The sequence below is a fragment of the Hyla sarda genome, chromosome 6 (assembly GCF_029499605.1).
Source record: "Hyla sarda isolate aHylSar1 chromosome 6, aHylSar1.hap1, whole genome shotgun sequence".
NCBI classification, from domain to species: Eukaryota; Metazoa; Chordata; class Amphibia; order Anura; family Hylidae; genus Hyla; species Hyla sarda.
In genome coordinates, this window is record NC_079194.1 from 11,297,001 (window position 1) to 11,323,350 (window position 26,350).

General features: G+C 43.1%; 1 protein-coding gene across 6 annotated transcripts in view; it reads right to left on the bottom strand.

Annotated features, from left to right (window-relative positions):
• LRRC8D (leucine rich repeat containing 8 VRAC subunit D) overlaps positions 1-26,350 on the bottom strand; it is a 112,701-nt gene that overhangs the window by 12,255 nt on the left and 74,096 nt on the right. For 2 of the 6 annotated variants that reach the window (XM_056523186.1, XM_056523185.1), the window contains exon 2: positions 6,981-7,097. The exons of the other annotated variants lie outside the window; for them this stretch is intronic. The gene's annotated coding sequence lies outside the window, so the exon portion shown is untranslated. The remainder of the gene's footprint in view (positions 1-6,980; positions 7,098-26,350) is intronic. 6 annotated transcript variants of the gene reach the window in all.

Sequence of the window (26,350 nt, forward strand, 5' to 3'; positions counted from 1 at the left end):
GGCAGAAATGCTGTGGATTAGGCTCAGTTGCACAGTTTATTGCATCTGGCACGTGGATCGGACTGTACAATCCAAGACACATAACGTGGACAACGGTGCAGAAATAGGAGCACAATGAGGGCGTTCACTGTGGACCATGAGAGATGATAAATGTGCCCCAGGACCAAGATAACGGCGGTCCCCAAGTGCCCCCGGTGGATGATGTAGTAGAGTGCACTTAGCTGGCCACCACTCCACTTACCGTATTTTTCGCCGTATAAGACGCACTTTTTCTTCCCCAAAACTGGGGGGGGGGGAGTGGGTGCGTCTTATACGGCGAATACACCCCTATCTCGGCGGTCCCTGCGGCCATCAACGGCTGGGACCCGCGGCTAATACAGGACATCACCGATCGCGGTGATGCCCTGTATTAACCCTTCAGACGCGGCGATCAAAGCTGACCACCGCGTCTGAAGGGAAAGTGACACTAACTCGGCTGCTCAGTCGGGCTGTTCGGGACCGTCACGGTGAAATCGCGGCGTCCCGAACAGCTTACAGGACACCGGGAGGGACCTTACCTGCCTCCTCGGTGTCTGCTCCCTGCCGGGATCCCCTGTATGGCCGGCGCTCTCCTTCGACGTCATCACATCGTCGCACACGCCGTCTCGTCATCCAATAGGAGCGGCGTGCGTAGTGATGTGATGGCGGCAATGGAGAGCGTGGATCCCGGGGAAGAAGACGTCCGGAGCGTCGGGGACACGTGAGTATTACCTCCAATACCAGTGGTCTCCAACCTGCGGACCTCCAGATGTTGTAAAACTACCACTCCCAGCATGCCCGGACAGCCAACGGCTGTCCGGACATGCTGGGAGTTGTAGTTTTGCAACATCTGGAGGTCCGCAGGTTGAAGATCACTGTTGGGTTCAGAATCTTTTTTTTTCTAGATTTTGCACCTATAGGGCGAAAAATCCGGTAGTTCTTGATCTCCATGAGTCTCATAGCAGTGAATGGAGTGGGGGCCACACAAGAGCACTGCTGGCCCTCAGACGGTGGGGCCCCTGCACTAGGACCCCCCAGCAATCACAAAGTCATTACCTACCCTTTGGACAGGAGATAAATGCTTTCAATGGGCAAACATCTTTAAAGGAGTACTCCGCCCCTAGACATCTTATCCCTTATCCAAAGGACAGGGGATAAGATGTCTGATCGCGGGGGTCCTGCCGCTGGGGGCCCCGCGATCTCCATGCAGCACCCATAGTTCGTTTAGAACGCTGGGTGCGGGCGGCGGGAGTTGTGATGGCACAACCACGCCCCTCATGACATCACGTCACGTCTATGGGAGGGGGCGTGGTGTGGACAATGGGCGTGGCTGTGAGGTCACGACCCCCCCGCCGCTCGCTACAAGCATTCGGAACAAAATGTTTAGAATGCTAGGGCAGTGGAGTACGGCTTTAACTTTCTGACGCCAGTTGATATATGGAAAAAAAAAAAAATCACCGGAATACCCCTTTAACACATATAGATATTTAGGTTTTGGGCAAATATGTAGAGGTGTTTTATCAGCCCAAATCTAGGGGGAGGGGGCACTCACTTGGACAAAGAAGTATGGAGGAGGGGGGCAATAGAGAAGTCTGGAGGAGGGGGCAATAGAGGAGTCTGGAGGAGGGGGCAATAGAGAAGTCTGGAGGAGGGGGCAATAGAGGAGTCTGGAGGAGGGGGGCAATACAGAAGTCTGGAGGAGGGGGGCAATAGAGAAGTCTGGAGGAGGGGGGCAATAGAGAAGTCTGGAGGAGGGGGGCAATAGAGAAGTCTGGAGGAGGGGGGCAATAGAGAAGTCTGGAGGAGGGGGGCAATAGAGAAGTCTGGAGGAGGGGGGCAATAGAGAAGTCTGGAGGAGGGGGGCAATAGAGAAGTCTGGAGGAGGGGGGCAATAGAGAAGTCTGGAGGAGGGGGCAATAGAGAAGTCTGGAGGAGGGGGCAATAGAGGAGTCTGGAGGAGGGGGCAATAGAGGAGTCTGGAGGAGGGGGCAATAGAGGAGTCTGGAGGAGGGGGGCAATAGAGGAGTCTGGAGGAGGGGGGCAATAGAGGAGTCTGGAGGAGGGGGGCAATAGAGGAGTCTGGAGGAGGGGGGCAATAGAGGAGTCTGGAGGAGGGGGGCAATAGAGAAGTCTGGAGGAGGGGGGCAATAGAGAAGTCTGGAGGAGGGGGGCAATAGAGAAGTCTGGAGGAGGGGGGCAATAGAGAAGTCTGGAGGAGGGGGCAATAGAGAAGTCTGGAGGAGGGGGGCAATAGAGAAGTCTGGAGGAGGGGGGCAATAGAGAAGTCTGGAGGAGGGGGCAATAGAGAAGTCTGGAGGAGGGGGGCAATAGAGAAGTCTGGAGGAGGGGGGCAATAGAGAAGTCTGGAGGAGGGGGGCAATAGAGAAGTCTGGAGGAGGGGGGCAATAGAGAAGTCTGGAGGAGGGGGGCAATAGAGAAGTCTGGAGGAGGGGGGCAATAGAGAAGTCTGGAGGAGGGGGCAATAGAGAAGTCTGGAGGAGGGGGGCAATAGAGAAGTCTGGAGGAGGGGGGCAATAGAGAAGTCTGGAGGAGGGGGGCAATAGAGAAGTCTGGAGGAGGGGGCAATAGAGGAGTCTGGAGGAGGGGGCAATAGAGAAGTCTGGAGGAGGGGGCAATAGAGAAGTCTGGAGGAGGGGGGGCAATAGAGAAGTCTGGAGGAGGGGGCAATAGAGGAGTCTGGAGGAGGGGGCAATAGAGGAGTCTCGAGGAGGGGGGCAATAGAGAAGTCTGGAGACGGGGGGCAATAGAGAAGTCTGGAGGAGGGGGGCAATAGAGGAGTCTCGAGGAGGGGGGCAATAGAGAAGTCTGGAGGAGGGGGCAATAGAGAAGTCTGGAGGAGGGGGGCAATAGAGAAGTCTGGAGGAGGGGGGGCAATAGAGAAGTCTGGAGGAGGGGGGGCAATATAGAAGTCTGGAGGAGGGGGGCAATAGAGAAGTCTGGAGGAGGGGGCAATAGAGAAGTCTGGAGGAGGGGGGGGGCAATAGAGAAGTCTGGAGGAGGGGGGGCAATAGAGAAGTCTGGAGGAGGGGGGGCAATAGAGAAGTCTGGAGGAGGGGGCAATAGAGAAGTCTGGAGGAGGGGGGGCAATAGAGAAGTCTGGAGGAGGGGGCAATAGAGAAGTCTGGAGGAGGGGTCAATAGAGAAGTCTGGAGGAGGGGGGCAATAGAGAAGTCTGGAGGAGGGGGGGCAATAGAGAAGTCTGGAGGAGGGGGGCAATAGAGAAGTCTGGAGGAGGGGGCAATAGAGAAGTCTGGAGGAGGGGGGCAATAGAGAAGTCTGGAGGAGGGGGGCAATAGAGAAGTCTGGAGGAGGGGGGCAATAGAGAAGTCTGGAGGAGGGGGGCAATAGAGAAGTCTGGAGGAGGGGGGCAATAGAGAAGTCTGGAGGAGGGGGGCAATAGAGAAGTCTGGAGGAGGGGGCAATAGAGAAGTCTGGAGGAGGGGGCAATAGAGAAGTCTGGAGGAGGGGGCAATAGAGGAGTCTGGAGGAGGGGGGCAATACAGAAGTCTGGAGGAGGGGGCAATAGAGGAGTCTGGAGGAGGGGGGCAATAGAGAAGTCTGGAGGAGGGGGGCAATAGAGAAGTCTGGAGGAGGGGGGCAATAGAGAAGTCTGGAGGAGGGGGGCAATAGAGAAGTCTGGAGGAGGGGGGCAATAGAGAAGTCTGGAGGAGGGGGGCAATAGAGAAGTCTGGAGGAGGGGGGCAATAGAGAAGTCTGGAGGAGGGGGGCAATAGAGAAGTCTGGAGGAGGGGGCAATAGAGAAGTCTGGAGGAGGGGGGCAATAGAGAAGTCTGGAGGAGGGGGGCAATAGAGAAGTCTGGAGGAGGGGGGCAATAGAGAAGTCTGGAGGAGGGGGGCAATAGAGATGTCTGGAGGAGGGGGCAATAGAGAAGTCTGGAGGAGGGGGCAATAGAGGAGTCTGGAGGAGGGGGCAATAGAGGAGTCTGGAGGAGGGGGCAATAGAGGAGTCTGGAGGAGGGGGGCAATAGAGGAGTCTGGAGGAGGGGGGCAATAGAGGAGTCTGGAGGAGGGGGGCAATAGAGGAGTCTGGAGGAGGGGGGCAATAGAGGAGTCTGGAGGAGGGGGGCAATAGAGAAGTCTGGAGGAGGGGGGCAATAGAGAAGTCTGGAGGAGGGGGGCAATAGAGAAGTCTGGAGGAGGGGGGCAATAGAGAAGTCTGGAGGAGGGGGCAATAGAGAAGTCTGGAGGAGGGGGGCAATAGAGAAGTCTGGAGGAGGGGGCAATAGAGAAGTCTGGAGGAGGGGGGGCAATAGAGAAGTCTGGAGGAGGGGGCAATAGAGAAGTCTGGAGGAGGGGGGCAATAGAGAAGTCTGGAGGAGGGGGGCAATAGAGAAGTCTGGAGGAGGGGGGCAATAGAGAAGTCTGGAGGAGGGGGGCAATAGAGAAGTCTGGAGGAGGGGGCAATAGAGAAGTCTGGAGGAGGGGGGGCAATAGAGAAATCTGGAGGAGGGGGCAATAGAGGAGTCTGGAGGAGGGGGGCAATAGAGGAGTCTGGAGGAGGGGGGGCAATAGAGGAGTCTGGAGGAGGGGGGCAATAGAGGAGTCTGGAGGAGGGGGGGCAATAGAGGAGTCTGGAGGAGGGGGGCAATAGAGAAGTCTGGAGGAGGGGGGCAATAGAGAAGTCTGGAGGAGGGGGGCAATAGAGAAGTCTGGAGGAGAGGGGGCAATAGAGAAGTCTGGAGGAGGGGGGGCAATAGAGAAGTCTGGAGGAGGGGGCAATAGAGAAGTCTGGAGGAGGGGGGCAATAGAGAAGTCTGGAGGAGGGGGGCAATAAAGAAGTCTGGAGGAGGGGGGCAATAGAGAAGTCTGGAGGAGGGGGGCAATAGAGAAGTCTGGAGGAGGGGGCAATAGAGAGGTCTGGAGGAGGGGGCAATAGAGAAGTCTGGAGGAGGGGGCAATAGAGAAGTCTGGAGGAGGGGGCAATAGAGAAGTCTGGAGGAGGGGGCAATAGAGAAGTCTGGAGGAGGGGGGCAATAGAGAAGTCTGGAGGAGGGGGGGGCAATAGAGAAGTCTGGAGGAGGGGGCAATAGAGAAGTCTGGAGGAGGGGGGCAATAGAGAAGTCTGGAGGAGGGGGGCAATAGAGAAGTCTGGAGGAGGAGGCAATAGAGAATTCTGGAGGAGGGGGGGGCAATAGAGAAGTCTGGAGGAGGGGGCAATAGAGAAGTCTGGAGGAGGGGGCAATAGAGAAGTCTGGAGGAGGGGGCAATAGAGAAGTCTGGAGGAGGGGGCAATAGAGGAGTCTGGAGGAGGGGGCAATAGAGGAGTCTGGAGGAGGGGGCAATAGAGGAGTCTGGAGGAGGGGGCAATAGAGGAGTCTGGAGGAGGGGGCAATAGAGGAGTCTGGAGGAGGGGGCAATAGAGGAGTCTGGAGGAGGGGGGCAATAGAGGAGTCTGGAGGAGGGGGGCAATAAAGAAGTCTGGAGGAGGGGGGCAATAGAGAAGTCTGGAGAAGGGGGCAATAGAGAAGTCTGGAGGAGGGGGGCAATAAAGAAGTCTGGAGGAGGGGGGCAATAGAGAAGTCTGGAGGAGGGGGGCAATAGATAAGTCTGGAGGAGGGGGGCAATAGAGAAGTCTGGAGGAGGGGGGCAATAGAGAAGTCTGGAGGAGGGGGGGCAATAGAGAAGTCTGGAGGAGGGGGCAATAGAGAAGTCTGGAGGAGGGGGCAATAGAGGAGTCTGGAGGAGGGGGCAATAGAGGAGTCTGGAGGAGGGGGCAATAGAGGAGTCTGGAGGAGGGGGCAATAGAGGAGTCTGGAGGAGGGGGCAATAGAGGAGTCTGGAGGAGGGGGCAATAGAGGAGTCTGGAGGAGGGGGCAATAGAGGAGTCTGGAGGAGGGGGGCAATAGAGAAGTCTGGAGGAGGGGGGCAATAGAGAAGTCTGGAGAAGGGGGCAATAGAGAAGTCTGGAGGAGGGGGGCAATAAAGAAGTCTGGAGGAGGGGGGCAATAGAGAAGTCTGGAGGAGGGGGGCAATAGAGAAGTCTGGAGGAGGGGGGCAATAGAGAAGTCTGGAGGAGGGGGGCAATAGATAAGTCTGGAGGAGGGGGGCAATAGAGAAGTCTGGAGGAGGGGGGCAATAGAGAAGTCTGGAGGAGGGGGGCAATAGAGAAGTCTGGAGGAGGGGGGCAATAGAGGAGTCTGGAGGAGGGGGACAGAAGTGGTCTAGTGGGGAGAGAAGACAAAGCGATGTGGAGGGAACACAAAGGGGACTGAAAGAAACAAACAGATGTCTGGCAGTGGTTTTCTCCAGCCCCCCACATGGTCGGGGATATAAATTGACTTAGTTGTAAATTTTCCTTTAAATGGGCAAGGTCATTAAAATAATTTTTTTGCATATGATACAGCAGGTAAAATAAATAAGATTTGTAATTTACTCCCTGTAAAAAAAAATTTTTTATGTCACTTTCATGGCCTGATAAATCTGGCCACTAGGGGTCTCCCTTCTGGTCGAGACTACATTCTTTGGTCTCGTGCTGGACTGGCAGGAGACCAAACTCAGGATGTGCAGTCTGGTCATAGACAAGGACCAGCACTCGCTGTTTCATACACAAGCAGAGTGAGTGCTATTCACTGCCTATGGCCAGACCGCACTTCCTGAGTTTGGTCTCCTGCCAGTCCAACAGTAGACCAAAGTCTGTGTTTTTGAGCAGACGGAATGTAGTCTGGACCAGAAGGGAGACCCCTAGAGGCCAGATTTATAAGGCCATGAAAGTGACATAAAAATAAAAAAAATTTTTTTTTTTTTTACAGGGAGTAAATTACAAATCTTATTTATTTCACCTGCTGTATCATATGCAAAAAATTATTTTAATGACAGTGCCCATTTAAGTGAAGAATTAGTCTTGGTCTAGTGAAGGATTTTCATGCTGTCCACGGTTCTGTATACACATTTACATCAGACTAGTTCTTACTCACACTTACTTTATAGTCCTTTTTGTTCACATGTGTTAGAACCTTCATTTGGGTCCTCCGTCACAGACTCCTACAAGTCCCATTGACTTTAATAGGGTTCTCTGGTGTCCGTTTACTTATCAGAATCTGATCGGACAAAAAAAAAAACTACTGCTTGCAATAAACATAGACTAAACCTGGGAAACCAATTCTAGCCCCTCAGTATCACACCAATCCGACGTGTTTTGCAAGGATCTTGCATCAGGGAAATCCCTGATGAAGCATTTGTAACGCATTTAGTTAGTTGGATACTGAGCTGCCATTATCACACTGTATGTACACTTTGCTATTCTTTTTCCATAGAATTTATAACTGGTTGCTATTGTTTTATTATTATGTTTTTACTCAATTACAATGCTATTTTTAAACTATATACCACCCAGTTACAGTTCTCTGCTGTCTAGGGTGTCCAGATGTGAAAATTACGAATATTTAGTCCTCAGTATCTGCTTTTTCTTCCTTTTTTAAATGGATAATATTGTTTTCAAAATGAATTGGTTTTATTTTTGTCCATCTTTGTCTCTTTGAATGTACACGACTTGTTCCCAATGGTTCCCCATCTCACTGCTGAGGCCCACCACTTGTCCTGCCCCACTGACGAAGCAGGACAAGTGGTGGGCCTCAGCAGTGAGATGGGGAACCATTGGTAACAAGTCGTGTACATACAAAGGGATTTTATTTCCTTACTGCGGTTCTCAAGAGTAGGAGGGAGGGCATAGCTTCATGATTATAGCTTCCGTAGACAAAAAAAAAAATACTTTTTACGTGAGCCTGTTACATGAGACTACTTCTAACTTTATGAATAGTATATACTGTAACATCAAAGGAAAGGCAAGAAAAAAAAATTGATAATTTTCACTCGAGATTGAAAATTCAAACACTATCAAAGGAAAACATGAAATGAAGCGCATTGTGTTCCGGAGCCTTTCTTGAAAAGGAGAAGGAAGAAGAAAAAAGCTAATGTACAAGTACAAGTCCTGCATAAAAGACAATAGCACGACTCCTGCAGAGACAGCCTGACCGGAGGAATCCCCTGTGGGATGCATAGGAAAGAGAACTCTACGACTTTTCGGAATCTCTCAGCTTTGTCAGGGATACTTGTCCTTGGACAAAGCCCAAAGCCAGAATATAGACCAGAAGCAGCGCGTTCCGGCCAAAACAGGAACTTGTGATACGGTTAAGGAGATGAGATTGGACATGTGGGTTTTACCGGAGCTCTACTCAATGTAGGGGGTTTCCCCACCAACAATGCTCAATCCAGCCAGGGGACACAGGACATTCTCATGATCGGTGGGCGGAGCAGTTGGCTTCCACCAATCAGACATTGATTCTACAATCATTTTCTTACATTGGCCAAAAGCATATTTTAAAGGGTACCTCTCATCAAAAAAACTTTTGATATATTATAGATTAATGTCTGCAGAATAACTTTAGAATTGCATGTTATTAAAAAAATATGCTTCTTTCTATTTAATTTTCCCCTTTGAAGAAATGACCACTAGGGGTCTCCCTAACAGTCCTGGCAGCAAGCATTTCAGACTCATGCTGGAGTCCTAAACACTACGAGCTGCCAGTCTGCTTTGTTCACAAAGGAGAACACTCAGAGCTGCCAGCCTGCTTTGTTCACAGCCTGTTTGGCTGTGAACAAAGCAGGCTGGCAGCTCTGAGTGTTTAGGACTCCAGCATGAGTCAGAAATGCTTGCTGACAGGACTGATCGGGAAAAATACAATAGAAAGAAGCATATTTTCCATTAACATGCTATTGGAAAGTTATTCAACATTCATTAATCTAAAATATATCAAAAGTTTATTTGATGAGAGGTACCCTTTAAGATTTCTACACATTTTTGTTAGAACCATTTGGGTCCTCTGTCACAGATTACGTTATGATGCCATCGACTTTAATCAGGTCTGTCTGGTGTCCACTTATTTGGTAGGATCTGATTGGACTAAAAAATTAATAAAATAACTGCTTGCAGTAAACATAGCCTAAACCTGGTAAATGAATTCTGGCACCTCAGTATCTCACCAATCCGACGTGTTTTGCAAGGATGCTTACTCAGGGGAAGCCCTGAAGAAGCATTTGTGATTACCACATCGGGTTAGTTGGATACTGGGATGCCATTATCACACTGTATGTACACTGTATATTGAGCAGTGGCCTCAAACTGTGGCCTTCCAGATGTTGCAAAACTTCAACTCCCAGCATTCCCGGACAGCCAAAAGCCTGTCTGCCTTCTCCAGAGGATCCTCACTGTCGCTGAAAGTTAATTCAAGTCTTCCCTCTCATCTCGTCCCTTTGTACAGTGGTCTTTTAACTGAAGTCCTCCAGATGTTGCAAAACTTCAACTCCCAGCATTCCCGGACAGCCAAAAGCCTGTCTGCCTTCTCCAGAGGATCCTCACTGTCGCTGAAAGTTAATTCAAGTCTTCCCTCTCATCTCGTCCCTTTGTGCAGTGGTCTTTTAACTGAAGTCCTCCAGATGTTGCAAAACTTCAACTCCCAGCATGCCGGACGGGCATGCTGGGAGTTGAAGTTTTGCCACATCTGGAGGGCAAGAGTTTGAGAACACTTATGTAGAGGGTTTTGGGTGGCTTCGCTGCTCAGAACCTCGACACCTTTTGATCATTGAAGGAACAATGAAAACGTAAGGGGCAACGGTTCATAACCTCAAGCCGAAGAGAGATGAGACCCAACAAGACAAAATCCTAATGTGCACAAGGAAATCAACTTAGTCATAGAGACAGATTAGAAGTTTTGATTGGTCGGAGTCCGATCACTAGATAGAGCCAGGATAGGTCTGCGCTTGGCGTGTTCTCTGCCACTTCTAAACCACTTAACCAAGACAGTAACATAATGTAAGTTTAAAGGGGTATTCCAGGCAAAAACTTTTTTTTATATATCAACTGGCTCCGGAAAGTTAAACAGATTTGTAAATTACTTCTATTAAAAAATCTTAATCCTTCCAATAGTTATTAGCTTCTGAAGTTGAGTTGCTGTTTTCTGTCTAACTGCTTTCTGATGACTCACGTCCCGGGAGCTGTCCAGCTCCTATGGGTATATTCTCCCATCATGCAAGGGATATTCTCCCATCATGCACAGCTCCCGTGACATGACATCATCATTGAGCAGTTAGACAGAAAACTTCAGAAGCTAATAACTATTGGAAGGATTAAGATTTTTTAATAGAAGTAATTTACAAATCTGTTTAACTTTCCGGAGCCAGTTGATATATAAAAAAAAAGTTTTTGCCTGGAATACCCCTTTAACCTTTCTTATAGACTTTATAAGAAAATTTGATTTCCTTTTTTATAGAACTCATGGCTTATAAAAAAAAATATATATATATTATCCAGAACATAATCCTGTCCGGCTGCAGCATAATCTTTGTCCAGGCTGAAGCACAGGCAGGGACAAAGTCCAGGAAGTGAGGGCAGGACTAGCACTCCTCTGTTCTCACTCCTGTCCTATCAGACGGCAGCATGAAAACAGAGAGGAGGGGGCTACAGAGCAGCCTGCAGTGATTGGATGAAGATACCCAGCACAGCAGACTCAGGGAGGAAGAGGAGTAATGCCGAGTGATGACATGCCCCCTACTGAGCACAGGATGACAAAGCAAGTGAGCAACAGATAGAAGGTATTTGTGAGAGAAAAACAGGCGCTAGACACACAAGTGAGGAGGACACGCCCCCTCCTGAGCACAGGATGCCAAAGCAAGTGAGCAACAGATAGAAGGTATTTGTGAGAGAAAAATAGGCACTAGACACAAAAATTATACATTTTTTTGTGGGATATGACGGGCACTCTTTAAACACTCTGTGACATGAAAAGTTTTTTTTTTTTTTATGACAGGGGGAGGGGGGTGTCCGGCCGCTGTTCAGAACGCCAGCTGCTGTGCAAGGCTTAGAGTGGCCATGGTTGTCACGCCCCCCCCCCTTATTAATGTCTATGGGAGATATATGGAGGCGGTGGGACGGCTGTGGTCACTTGTAATCCGGCACGGAGCGGAGTTCACTCCATGCATGCAGATTACTGGGGTGCCAGCCTGGAGATCACAGGGAGTCCCAGGGGCTAGACCCCCCCAATCACACATCTTATCCCCTTATCCTTTGGATAGGGGATACGATGTCTAGGGGTGGAGTTCCCCTTTAAACAATGCTACATACAAGGCATCCCAGAGGCGATTGTTGTGAAAAGGCAGGATATACAGGTAATTACAGTCTAGTGTTCACTTACCCTTTTCTCCCTGCACTGTTGATGTTTACTCAACGCGCTCAATAGAAAGACATGAAGAGAAGAACTGTCTGTGTATTATTAGTCTGACTACATTGTGTTTGAAGTTTCCTCCTTACGAAAAAAAAAACCACAAAAATTAGTACTCTCACTGGGCAGAGGGGGCAGCCTAATAGCGCTACAATCTCCTATACTGACTGGTAAAAATTGGTTTTCCTGTTGGTTTCCCAGATCACGTTACAATAATGGCGCCTGCGTATCTTGTCCAAATTCATCTATGTCCCGTAACGTTCCGATTATAACAAAGTAATAAAATCAAGGTTAAAGAGGTTTTCGTAAAAGCTCGTGACAACTTCCAGTCAAGACTTATTAAACATCAATGTAATTCAACCCCATAATTTTTTTTTCCCCCAGTCAATTTGCTTCAAGGTGACTCCAGCTGTTGCAAAACTACAATTCCCAGCATGCTCGGACAGCCGTTGGCTGTCCGGGCATGCAGGGAGTTGTAGTTTTGCAACAGCTGTAATACCAGGTACAGTCTATCAACAAGTGTGGCGCTGTTTCTAGAAGGAAAAAAAGCCAGGTTTTTCTTATCTCAGACAAAGCTAAAGGATTATAAGTCTCTGTTCTCATCTTGCACTAGAATTACTTTGGCTATAGTCATCGACATCCTCTCCCCGCCTGTCATGGCTACTTACAGGGGACATTGTATAAAAAGTGCCAGAATTGGACATGGGATCTAGCTTGTCCTGACAACTACTGCCCCCAGGTGGTTTACAGAGGGATTGGTTTGTTAGTCCCCCACCCAGTTGCCATGGAAACCCATCGGCACCCCTGAAAACCAACTGCAGGGTGCCAATGGGCTTCCATTGCAGTCATTGCCTACCAGGTCTACCAGGCCCCTGGGTCTACCATCTTTGAACCCCTATTAGGAGTAGAATAATCCCCACTGTAAATCACACGTTGCTACGGTCATCAAGACACAAGATGATTTTTGCAAAGTGTATGTTGTGTAACATTCGGTGGTGATCCCTAAAACCAGGGATTCCTAACCACGATCGAAAAAAATAACTATATAAACAACTCAAAAAAATAAAGGTAACACTTAAACAACACAATGTAACTCCAAGTCACTGACACTTGTGTGAAATCCCACTGTCCACTCAGGAAGAACACTGATTGACAATCAATTTCACATGGAACAGACAACAGGTGGAAATTATAGGCAATTAGCAAGACACCCCCAATAAAGGAGTGGATCTGCAGGTGGTGACCACAGACCACTTCTCAGCTTCCTGGCTGATGTTTTGGTCACTTTTGAATGCTGGCGGTGCTTTCACTCTAGTGGTAGCATGAGACGGAGTCTACAACCCACACAAGTGGCTCAGGTAGTGCAGCTCATCCAGGATGGCACATCAATGCGAGCTGTGGTAAGAAGGTTTGCTGTGTCTGTCAGCGTCGTGTCCAGAGCATGGAGGCGCTACCAGGTCAATACATCAGGAGACATGGAGGAGGCCGTAGGAGGGCAACAACCCAGCAGCAGGACCGCTACCTCCGCCTTTGTGCAAGGAGGAGCAGGAGGAGCACTGCCAGAGCCCTGCAAAATGACCTCCAGCAGGCCACAAATGTGCATGTGTCCACTCAAACGGTCAGAAAAAGACTCCATGAGGGTGGTATGAGGGCCCAACGTCTACAGGTGGGGGTTTGTGCTTACGGCCCAACACCGTGCAGGACTTTGGCATTTGCCAGAGAACACCAAGGTTGGCAAATTCCCCACTGTTGCCCTGTGCTCTTCACAGATGAAAGCAGGTTCACACTCAGCACATGTGACAGACGTGACTGAGTCTGGAGACGCCGTGGAGAACGTTCTGCTGCATGCAACATCCTCCAGCATGACCAGTTTGGCGGTGGGTCAGTAATGGTGTGGGGTGGCATTTTTTTTGGGGGGGGGGGGGGCCGCACAGCCCTCCATGTGCTTATCAGAGGTAGCCTGACTGCCATTATGTACCGAGATGAGATCCTCAGACCCCTTGTGAGACCATATGCTGGTGCGGTTGGCCCTGGGTTCCTCCTAATACAAGACAATGCTAGACCTCATGTGGCTGGAGTGTGTCAGCAGTTCCTACAAGAGGAAGGCATTGGTGCTATGGACTGGCCGCCCGTTCCCCTGAATCCGATTGAGCACATCTGGGACGTCTCGCTCCATCCACCACAGACTGTCCAGGAGTTGGCGGATGCTTTAGTCCAGGTCTGGGAGGACATCCCTCAGGAGACCATCCTCCTCCTCATCAGGAGCATGCCCAGGCGTTGTAGGGAGGCCATACGGGCACGTGGAGGCCACACACACTACTGAGCCTCATTGGGACTTGTATTAAGGACATTACATAAAGTTGGATCGGCCTGTAGTGGGGTTTTCCTCTATGATGTTGAGTGACTCCATATCCAGACCTCCAGGGGTTGATACATTTGATTTCCATTGATAATTTTTGTGATGATTTTGTTGTCAGCGCATTCAACTATGTAAAGACGAAAGTATTTCATACGATTAGTTAATTCATTCAGATCTAGGATGTGTTATCTTAGTGTTCCCTTTATTGTTTTGAGCAGTGTATAATACATTACACAAAGAAACATATCTCTATGACATGAAAAGTTTTTAAAAATAAAGAAAAAGACGATTAAGAATATTGGAGTTTTGAAATAGCCAAATCCATACATTCCAAGGTTACACTTCACCCAATGGAAGAATGCCTTTAAAGGGGTCCTCCAGTGGAAAACATATATATATATATATATATATATTTTTTTTTTATCAACTAGTGCCAGAAAGTTAAACAGATTTGTAAATTATTTCTATTTAAACATTTAAATCCTTCCAGTACTTATCAGCTGCTGTATGCTCCACGGGAAGTTGTGTAGTTTTTTCCTGTCTGACCACAGTGCTCTCTGCTGACACCTCTGTCCATGTCAGGAACTGTCCAGAATAGGAGCAAATTCCCATAGCAAACCTCTCCTGCTCTGGACAGTTCCTGACATGGACAGAGGTGTCAGCAGAGAGCACTGTGGTCAGACAGAAAAGAAATTCAAAAAGAAAAGAACTTCCTATGGAACATACAGCAGCTGATAACTACTGGAAGGATTAAGATTTTTATATAGAAGTAATTTACAAATCCGTTTAACTTTCTGGCACCAGTTGATTTAAAAAATAATAATAATAATAATCCACAGGAGTACCCCTTTAAGACTTCACTTCTAATCAGGATCGTCAATACTACTGTATATGATGCCTCAGACAAAGAAACATCTGGAATAAACTAGAAATTAGACGATCTCGGTTCCATCGACAGCGCAGAGAGAAGTGCGCTGGAGCACACTGATCTACCCGCCCATTCTACTGATCGGTCAGGGTTTAAACACTTATTCTCGGTGACATTAAGTTTTTTAAAATATATATATATTTTTTAAAGAAAATAAAGAGCATTGGTGTCGTGTAATAGCCAAGTCCATACGTTCCAAACATACACTTGTCCAGCTCACCAAAACCCCTCCAATGTGCACGGATCGGTGTCCAGCCAACACCCAATAGTAGAACAAAGAAGCAGAAGATCCAGCACTATTCTTTGCAGCTGTATTGTAACACAGCACTCGGATAAAATCGGCCAACACATCAAACGCGTTTCGAGCGCATGCGATTTTATCCGAGTGCTGTGTTACAATAAAACTGCAAAGAATAGTGCTGGATCTTCTGCTTCTTTATTCCAAACATACACTTCACCCAATGGAAGGACGCCTTTAGGGCTTTGCAGTTTTATTGTAACACAGCACTCGGATAAAATCGGCCAACACATCAAACGCGTTTCGAGCGCATGCGATTTTATCCGAGTGCTGTGTTACAATAAAACTGCAAAGAATAGTGCTGGATCTTCTGCTTCTTTAATCCAAACATACACTTCACCCAATGGAAGGACGCCTTTAGGGCTTTGCTTAGAATCAGGATCGTCAAAACTACTGAATATGATGCATCAGAAAGAGAAACATCTGGAATCACTTAGAAGTTTGACAGTCTCGGTCCCATCGTCAGATAGCGAAGAAAAAAAGCGCCTTGGAGCCCACTCCTCTCGCCGCTTATTCGAGTATTGGTCAGGGTTAAACTCTCAGGCTCAGTGACATGAAAAGCTTTTGTTTAATTAAAATAAGAGCATTATAAATAGATGTAATTTAATATTGGTGTTTTGGAATAGCCAAGTCCATATATTCCATAAGATTACATTTCACCCAATTGAAGGACGCCTTTAGGGCTTCGGTTCTAATCAGGATCAAATAGATGTTGGAAGGGAAGCAAACAGGTTTTCGGAAAGAAAAGGGACGGAGGATTGAAATAATGATTAACCATGTATGCACTATATATCTCATATATATTAAAAAAGAAGCGGCACTCCGAGGAAGCATAAAAAAATGCCGTGGTTTATTCACCCATCGTGTTACAGTGCTACGTTTCGGTCTTCACAATGAGACCTTTCTCAAGGGCTTGAGAAAGGTCTCATTGTGAAGACCGAAACGTAGCACTGTAACACGATGGGTGAATAAACCATGGTATTTTTTATGGTTCCTCGGAGTGCCGCTTCTTTTTCTTCTTGGATGTGAAGTTCACGGGACATTGAGTCCTGTCCAAAGCAGCAATGCACCCACCTGGACCTGGAGTTCTGAACACAGTGCCGGTTCCTTCCCAGACATTCTATTTAATATATATATATATATATATATTTATATATATATATGTATATTGTGACAGTGTGGCAAGGGAAGGGTGTATTTCCCTAGTTAACCCTGGAGAAACCTCCACCTGTGGCCTAATTAATTAGGTAGCAGGGAGGGGAGGTGTGTTTAAAAGGAAGCCAAACAGAATAATCTGGGCTCTCCCTAGAAGAAAGCAAGGTGGCTGTGGGGGGAGGCAGGGGTCCTGCTGAGGAACACACAGCCCGAGCTGTGAGTGGCCCCAAAGAGTGGTGTGGACGAGAAACACAGCAAGACGTTGCAAACGCTGTGTGTAAACAGTGAATAGAAGGTTGCAGGAGGCATAAGTTTAACTGCCTAGGAAAAGCCCACCAGTTGGTAGACAGGGCATGCTGGATTGTTTAGTTAGTGACTGGACGGTCTAGGATTTTGTTTGGTTCCTGTGTTATGTTTTTATTTATCCTGAAACCTGTCTAATAAAGCTGGCAGGGGGCCGGACTTGGATAAAGTACTGTTGTTTGCCGGTTTATTGAAGTGGAAACGTGTCCTGTGGCGGTGTCAAGGACAATCCCAGAGGTCCCCAGGGTGAAATCCTTACAATAAATACACAAAAATATACACATATATAATTTCACATGCTAACATTTCGTGTAACAAAATGTTCCAAAGTGCAAAAACATTTAAAATTTTCATTTCTATTTTCCGCACTCAGGGCCAGGTCTATCCTAGGAGACACATGGGAGGTGGCACCAGGTAGAAGACTACATGAGAATGATTTGCTGAAATTCGTTATAGCTGCAGACGACATCTAATGTTTAACATTTTGCATATTGCCAATACATTTTGTTTGTAAGTTTTTTTTATTACAACTGATTGCCGGACGTGTTGGGGAACGGATTTAGAGAAAACGCTGGCATTAGAGGAGGGGGTTGTGGGATCGGACATATACGGCCGGGGGGCACGAGGGTGTAATCATATAGAGGAGAAGACATAACACAAATGTACAGGAAACCGAGCAGGAAGTGAAAACAAACGGCAGAGTAAAAAGTCATTCGCCAGAATTTACCGTCTCTTTACTATTTAAAAAACCTAGAATACTTAACCCCTTAGTGACGCGGCCTATTTGGGACCTTATGACCAAGCAGCATTTTTTTTCCCCATCTTGTTGATGCAGTTACATGGTATAAACTTATTATATTTGTATCAAAATAGCTCTTAGAGAGGTTGTATTTTTTGTATGTACTATTTGGTGTACCTATGAATTACCATGTAAATGTTATTAAAAAACGTTTTGGGGGAGGGGTAGATACATTTTTTTAACTATTTTTTTGTTTTTGCACAACATGTTCCCCCTATGATGTCTTTTTGGGGGTGAAACATGTCACTATAGGAATGATTTATAAGTGTCACTATTCTAAGTATCTGATGTATTGTTACTCTAACACCCCCAGTATATAATAGTATCTGATGTATTGTTACACTAACACCCCCAGTATATAATAGTATCTGATGTATTGTTACTCTACACCCCCAATGTATAATAGTATCTGATGTATTGTTACACTACACCCCCAGTATATAATAGTATCTGATGTATTGTTACACTACACCCCCAGTATATAATAGTATCTGATGTATTGTTACACTACACCCCCAGTATATAATATTATCTGATGTATTGTTACACTAACACCCCCAGTATATAATAGTATCTGATGTATTGTTACACTAACACCCCCAGTATATAATAGTATCTGATGTATTGTTACACTACACCCCAGTATATAATAGTATCTAATGTATTGTTACACTAACACCCCCAGTATATAATAGTATCTGATGTATTGTTACACTAACACCCCCAGTGTATAATAGTATCTGATGTATTGTTACACTAACACCCCCAGTATATAATAGTATCTGATGTATTGTTACACTACACCCCCAGTATATAATAGTATCTGATGTATTGTTACACTAACACCCCCAGTGTATAATAGTATCTGATGTATTGTTACACTACACCCCCAGTATATAATAGTATCTGATGTATTGTTACACTAACACCCCCAGTGTATAATAGTATCTGATGTATTGTTACACTAACACCCCCAGTATATAATATTATCTGATGTATTGTTACTCTAACACCCCCAGTATATAATAGTATCTGATGTATTCTAACACTAACACCCCCCAGTATATAATAGTATCTGATGTATTATTACACTAACACCCCCAGTATATAATAGTATCTGATGTATTGTTACACTAACACCCCCAGTATATAATAGTATCTGATGTATTCTTACACTAACACCCCCAGTATATAATAGTATCTGATGTATTGTTACTCTACACCCCCAATGTATAATAGTATCTGATGTATTGTTACACTAACACCCCCAGTATATAATAGTATCTGATGTATTGTTACACTAACACCCCCAGTATATAATAGTATCTGATGTATTCTTACACTAACACCCCCAGTATATAATAGTATCTGATGTATTGTTACACTACACCCCCAGTATATAATATTATCTGATGTATTGTTACACTAACACCCCCAGTGTATAATAGTATCTGATGTATTGTTACACTACACCCCCAGTATATAATAGTATCTGATGTGTTGTTACACTAACACCCCCAGTATATAATAGTATCTGATGTATTCTTACACTAACACCCCCAGTATATAATAGTATCTGATGTATTGTTACACTAACACCCCCAGTGTATAATAGAATCTGATGTATTGTTACACTAACACCCCCAGTATATAATAGTATCTGATGTATTGTTACACTAACACCCCCAGTATATAATAGTATCTGATGTATTGTTACACTAACACCCCCAGTATATAATAGTATCTGATGTATTGTTACACTAACACCCCCAGTATATGATAGTATCTGATGTATTGTTACACTAACACCCCCAGTATATAATATTATCTGATGTATTGTTACACTACACCCCCAGTATATAATAGTATCTGATGTATTGTTACACTAACACCCCCAGTATATAATAGTATCTGATGTATTGTTACACTACACCCCCAGTATATAATAGTATCTGATGTATTGTTACACTAACACCCCCAGTGTATAATAGTATCTGATGTATTGTTACACTAACACCCCCAGTATATAATAGTATCTGATGTATTGTTACACTAACACCCCCAGTATATAATAGTATCTGATGTATTGTTACACTAACACCCCCAGTATATAATAGTATCTGATGTATTGTTACACTAACACCCCCAGTATATAATAGTATCTGATGTATTGTTACACTACACCCCCAGTATATAATAGTATCTGATGTATTGTTACACTAACACCCCCAGTATATAATAGTATCTGATGTATTGTTACACTACACCCCCAGTATATAATAGTATCTGATGTATTGTTACACTACACCCCCAGTATATAATAGTATCTGATGTATTGTTACACTAACACCCCCAGTGTATAATAGTATCTGATGTATTGTTACACTAACACCCCCAGTATATAATAGTATCTGATGTATTGTTACACTAACACCCCCAGTATATAATAGTATCTGATGTATTGTTACACTAACACCACCAGTATATAATAGTATCTGATGTATTGTTACACTAACACCCCCAGTATATAATAGTATCTGATGTGTTGTTACACTAACACCCCCAGTGTATAATAGTATCTGATGTATTGTTACACTAACACCCCCAGTATATAATAGTATCTGATGTATTCTTACACTAACACCCCCAGTATATAATAGTATCTGATGTATTGTTACACTAACACCCCCAGTATATAATAGTATCTGATGTATTGTTACACTAACACCCCCAGTATATAATAGTATCTGATGTATTGTTACACTAACACCCTCAGTGTATAATAGTATCTGATGTATTGTTACACTACACCCCCAGTGTATAATAGTATCTGATGTATTGTTACACTAACACCCCCAGTATATAATAGTATCTGATGTATTCTTACACTAACACCCCCAGTATATAATAGTATCTGATGTATTCTTACACTAACACCCCCAGTATATAATAGTATCTGATGTATTCTTACACTAACACCCCCAGTATATAATAGTATCTGATGTATTCTTACACTAACACCCCCAGTGTATAATAGTATCTGATGTATTGTTACACTAACACCCCCAGTGTATAATAGTATCTGATGTATTGTTACACTAACACCCTCAGTATATAATAGTATCTGATGTATTGTTACACTAACACCCCCAGTATATAATAGTATCTGATGTATTGTTACACTAACACCCCCAGTATATAATAGTATCTGATGTATTGTTACACTAACACCCCCAGTATATAATAGTATCTGATGTATTGTTACACTAACACCCCCAGTATATAATAGTATCTGATGTATTGTTACACTACACCCCCAGTGTATAATAGTATCTGATGTATTGTTACACTAACACAACAGTGTATAATAGTATCTGATGTATTGTTACACTAACACCCCCAGTATATAATAGTATCTGATGTATTGTTACACTAACACCCCCAGTATATAATAGTATCTGATGTATTGTTACACTAACACCCCCAGTATATAATAGTATCTGATGTATTGTTACACTAACACCCCCAGTGTATAATAGTATCTGATTTATTGTTACACTAACACCCCCAGTATATAATAGTATCTGATGTATTGTTACACTAACACCCCCAGTATATAATAGTATCTGATGTATTGTTACACTACACCCCCAGTGTATAATAGTATCTGATGTATTGTTACACTAACACCCCCAGTATATAATAGTATCTGATGTATTGTTACACTAACACCCCCAGTATATAATAGTATCTGATGTATTGTTACACTAACACCCCCAGTATATAATAGTATCTGATGTATTGTTACACTAACACCCCCAGTATATAATAGTATCTGATGTATTGTTACACTAACACCCCCAGTATATAATAGTATCTGATGTATTGTTACACTAACACCCCCAGTATATAATAGTATCTGATGTATTGTTACTCTAACACCCCCAGTGTATAATAGTATCTGATGTATTGTTACTCTACACCCCCAATGTATAATAGTATCTGATGTATTGTTACACTAACACCCCCAGTATATAATAGTATCTGATGTATTGTTACACTAACACCCCCAGTATATAATAGTATCTGATGTATTGTTACTCTACACCCCCAATGTATAATAGTATCTGATGTATTGTTACACTAACACCCCCAGTATATAATAGTATCTGATGTATTGTTACACTACACCCCCAGTATATAATAGTATCTGATGTATTGTTACACTAACACCCCCAGTATATAATAGTATCTGATGTATTGTTACTCTACACCCCCAATGTATAATAGTATCTGATGTATTGTTACACTAACACCCCCAGTATATAATAGTATCTGATGTATTGTTACTCTACACCCCCAATGTATAATAGTATCTGATGTATTGCTACACTAACACCCCCAGTATATAATAGTATCTGATGTATTGTTACTCTACACCCCCAATGTATAATAGTATCTGATGTATTGTTACACTAACACCCCCAGTGTATAATAGTATCTGATGTATTGTTACACTAACACCCCCAGTATATAATAGTATCTGATGTATTGTTACACTAACACCCCCAGTATATAATAGTATCTGATGTATTGTTACACGAACACCCCCAGTATATAATAGTATCTGATGTATTGTTACACTAACACCCCCAGTATATAATAGTATCTGATGTATTGTTACACTAACACCCCCAGTATATAATAGTATCTGATGTATTGTTACATTAACACCCCCAGTATATAATAGTATCTGATGTATTGTTACACTAACACCCCCAGTGTATAATAGTATCTGATGTATTGTTACTCTACACCCCCAGTATATAATAGTATCTGATGTATTGTTACACTAACACCCCCAGTATATAATAGTATCTGATGTATTGTTACACTACACCCCCAGTATATAATAGTATCTGATGTATTGTTACACTACACCCCCAGTATATAATAGTATCTGATGTATTGTTACACTACACCCCCAGTATATAATAGTATCTGATGTATTGTTACACTAACACCCCCAGTGTATAATAGTATCTGATGTATTGTTACACTAACACCCCCAGTATATAATAGTATCTGATGTATTGTTACACTAACACCCCCAGTGTATAATAGTATCTGATGTATTGTTACACTAACACCCCCAGTATATAATAGTATCTGATGTATTGTTACACTAACACCCCCAGTATATAATAGTATCTGATGTATTGTTACACTAACACCCCCAGTATATAATAGTATCTGATGTATTCTTACACTAACACCCCCAGTATATAATAGTATCTGATGTATTCTTACACTAACACCCCCAGTATATAATAGTATCTGATGTATTGTTACTCTAACACCCCCAGTATATAATAGTATCTGATGTATTGTTACACTAACACCCCCAGTATATAATAGTATCTGATGTATTGTTACACTAACACCCCCAGTATATAATAGTATCTGATGTATTGTTACACTAACACCACCAGTATATAATAGTATCTGATGTGTTGTTACACTAACACCCCCAGTATATAATAGTATCTGATGTATTGTTACACTAACACCCCCAGTGTATAATAGTATCTGATGTATTGTTACACTACACCAAAGTATATAATATTATCTGATGTATTGTTACACTACACCCCCAGTGTATAATAGTATCTGATGTATTGTTACACTAACACCCCCAGTATATAATAGTATCTGATGTATTGTTACACTAACACCCCCAGTATATAATAGTATCTGATGTATTGTTACACTACACCCCCAGTATATAATAGTATCTGATGTATTGTTACACTAACACCCCCAGTATATAATAGTATCTGATGTATTGTTACACTAACACCCCCAGTATATAATAGTATCTGATGTATTGTTACACTACACCCCCAGTATATAATAGTATCTGATGTATTGTTACACTAACACCCCCAGTATATAATAGTATCTGATGTATTGTTACACTAACACCCCCAGTATATAATAGTATCTGATGTATTGTTACACTAACACCCCCAGTATATAATAGTATCTGATGTATTGTTACATTAACACCCCCAGTATATAATAGTATCTGATGTATTGTTACACTAACACCCCCAGTATATAATAGTATCTGATGTATTCTTACACTAACACCCCCAGTGTATAATAGTATCTGATGTATTGTTACTCTACACCCCCAGTATATAATAGTATCTGATGTATTGTTACACTAACACCCCCAGTATATAATAGTATCTGATGTATTGTTACACTACACCCCCAGTATATAATAGTATCTGATGTATTGTTACACTACACCCCCAGTATATAATAGTATCTGATGTATTGTTACACTACACCCCCAGTATATAATAGTATCTGATGTATTGTTACACTAACACCCCCAGTGTATAATAGTATCTGATGTATTGTTACACTAACACCCCCAGTATATAATAGTATCTGATGTATTGTTACACTAACACCCCCAGTGTATAATAGTATCTGATGTATTGTTACACTAACACCCCCAGTGTATAATAGTATCTGATGTATTGTTACTCTACACCCCCAGTATATAATAGTATCTGATGTATTGTTACACTAACACCCCCAGTATATAATAGTATCTGATGTATTGTTACACTACACCCCCAGTATATAATAGTATCTGATGTATTGTTACACTACACCCCCAGTATATAATAGTATCTGATGTATTGTTACACTAACACCCCCAGTATATAATAGTATCTGATGTATTCTTACACTAACACCCCCAGTATATAATAGTATCTGATGTATTGTTACTCTAACACCCCCAGTATATAATAGTATCTGATGTATTGTTACACTACACCCCAGTATATAATAGTATCTGATGTATTGTTACACTAACACCCCCAGTATATAATAGTATCTGATGTATTGTTACACTAACACCCCCAGTATATAATAGTATCTGATGTATTGTTACACTAACACCCCCAGTATATAATAGTATCTGATGTATTGTTACACTAACACCCCCAGTATATAATAGTATCTGATGTATTGTTACACTAACACCCCCAGTATATAATATTATCTGATGTATTGTTACACTACACCCCCAGTGTATAATAGTATCTGATGTATTGTTACACTAACACCCCCAGTATATAATAGTATCTGATGTATTGTTACACTAACACCCCCAGTATATAATAGTATCTGATGTATTGTTACACTAACACCCCCAGTATATAATAGTATCTGATGTATTGTTACACTAACACCCCCAGTATATAATAGTATCTGATGTATTGTTACACTAACACCCCCAGTATATAATAGTATCTGATGTGTTGTTACACTAACACCCCCAGTATATAATATTATCTGATGTATTGTTACACTAACACCCCCAGTATATAATAGTATCTGATGTATTGTTACACTAACACCCCCAGTGTATAATAGTATCTGATGTATTGTTACACTAACACCCCAGTATATAATAGTATCTGATGTATTGTTATACTAACACCCCCAGTATATAATAGTATCTGATGTATTGTTACACTAACACCCCCAGTATATAATAGTATCTGATGTATTGTTACACTACACCCCCAGTATATAATAGTATCTGATGTATTGTTACACTAACACCCCCAGTATATAATAGTATCTGATGTATTGTTACACTAACACCCCCAGTATATAATAGTATCTGATGTATTGTTACACTAACACCCCCAGTATATAATAGTATCTGATGTATTGTTACACTAACACCCCCAGTATATAATATTATCTGATGTGTTGTTACACTAACACCCCCAGTGTATAATAGTATCTGATGTATTGTTACACTACACCCCCAGTGTATAATAGTATCTGATGTATTGTTACACTAACACCCCCAGTATATAATAGTATCTGATGTATTGTTACACTAACACCCCCAGTATATAATAGTATCTGATGTATTGTTACACTAACACCCCCAGTATATAATAGTATCTGATGTATTGTTACACTACACCCCCAGTATATAATAGTATCTGATGTATTGTTACACTAACACCCCCAGTATATAATAGTATCTGATGTATTGTTACACTAACACCCCCAGTGTATAATAGTATCTGATGTATTGTTACACTAACACCCCCAGTGTATAATAGTATCTGATGTATTGTTACACTACACCCCCAGTATATAATAGTATCTGATGTATTGTTACACTAACACCCCCAGTATATAATAGTATCTGATGTATTGTTACACTAACACCCCCAGTATATAATAGTATCTGATGTATTGTTACACTAACACCCCCAGTATATAATATTATCTGATGTATTGTTACACTAAACCCCCAGTATATAATAGTATCTGATGTATTGTTACACTAACACCCCCAGTATATAATAGTATCTGATGTATTGTTACACTAACACCCCCAGTGTATAATAGTATCTGATGTATTGTTACACTAACAACCCCAGTATATAATAGTATCTGATGTATTGTTACACTAACACCCCCAGTATATAATAGTATCTGATGTATTGTTACACTAACTCCCCAGTGTATAATAGTATCTGATGTATTGTTACACTAACACCCCCAGTGTATAATAGTATCTGATTTATTGTTACACTAACACCCCCAGTGTATAATAGTATCTGATGTATTGTTACACTAACACCCCCAGTGTATAATAGTATCTGATGTATTGTTACACTAACACCCCCAGTGTATAATAGTATCTGATTCATTGTTACACTAACACCCCCAGTATATGATAGTATCTGATGTATTGTTACACTACACCCCCAGTGTATAATATTATCTGATGTATTGTTACACTAACAACCCCAGTATATAATAGTATCTGATGTATTGTTACACTAACACCCCCAGTATATAATAGTATCTGATGTATTGTTACACTAACACCCCCAGTATATAATAGTATCTGATGTATTGTTACACTACACCCCCAGTATATAATAGTATCCGATGTATTGTTACACTACACCCCCAGTATATAATAGTATCTGATGTATTGTTACACTACACCCCCAGTATATAATAGTATCTGATGTATTGTTACACTAACACCCCCAGTATATAATAGTATCTGATGTATTGTTACACTAACACCCCCAGTATATAATAGTATCTGATGTATTGTTACACTAACACCCCCAGTATATAATAGTATCTGATGTATTGTTACACT